This window comes from Arachis ipaensis, chromosome B07, assembly GCF_000816755.2.
Source record: "Arachis ipaensis cultivar K30076 chromosome B07, Araip1.1, whole genome shotgun sequence".
NCBI classification, from domain to species: domain Eukaryota; kingdom Viridiplantae; phylum Streptophyta; class Magnoliopsida; order Fabales; family Fabaceae; genus Arachis; species Arachis ipaensis.
Genome location: NC_029791.2, coordinates 120,981,556 through 120,982,534, shown reverse-complemented (window position 1 = coordinate 120,982,534; position 979 = coordinate 120,981,556).

Genomic DNA, 979 nt, shown 5'->3' with positions numbered 1-979 from the left:
ACCTTTCTATTGGACATGAGGTATACATTTGTTAGCTTCTTAATTGTGGATTTTCTTGGTAGTTACATTTATTTTCTCAATGTATAACCTGTTATTGTTGTATATGATTGTAGATTGATAGGTATAGCCCAGCAGAGTAAGGACTAGTTTGAAGAGAGACTCCTTCAATGGCATCTTTGGTTGGACCAGTTACCACTCGACGTGATAGGAAAACTTTCTTTCATTTAATATTTTACTGCATAAAGTTAATTATGCCCTTATCTCGTTTACAGTATAAACGAATTGATACCGTAAACGAGATACATTAAGGTCCTCTTTCGACACAAATCACATGTACATCTATTTTCTTTGTTTAAGATATGTGTCTTATCTCATTTACAGTGTAAATGAAATACGTACAATATCAATTCGTTAACAGTGTAAATGACATAAGTAATAAGACTTAAAAATGTAAATAGACTCTAAATTACATATTTTGGTAAATAAAAGAATTAAAATATTTATTCTGAAAAAAAAAATCCAGTATTCTTTGGTGTGAATATGTGAACATTTATTAACCAAATATTAAAAAAAGGGTCCCAGAAAGAAATAATGCGTTTTCCCTTTGGGCCTTAGAAAAGTAATTTTATTGGATGGGCTGCTACCTTTTAATTTTTGTTGGATATTGGAAAGGGTTTTGGTGTGGAAGAATGCGATATTTGTATGCTTACGCCTTGTAAGGTATGACAAGAAAAATGTCATTGCAATTTTTCGCGTATCTAATACCATAATCATTTTTGGGCCTTGCCATTTGTGTCTGTTCGCAGGCAATGATAAAAAGTACAAAAAAAAATGCAAGTGTCATTTCATTAATAAATCACTTAATTACGAATAAGCATGTCACCTAAAAACAAAAAATATACTGTGGCTGTGTGGCATACATCTCAAATTCTCAATCATTAGTTATTCTCACTATGTACTTACATGTAGCTCTTTCATA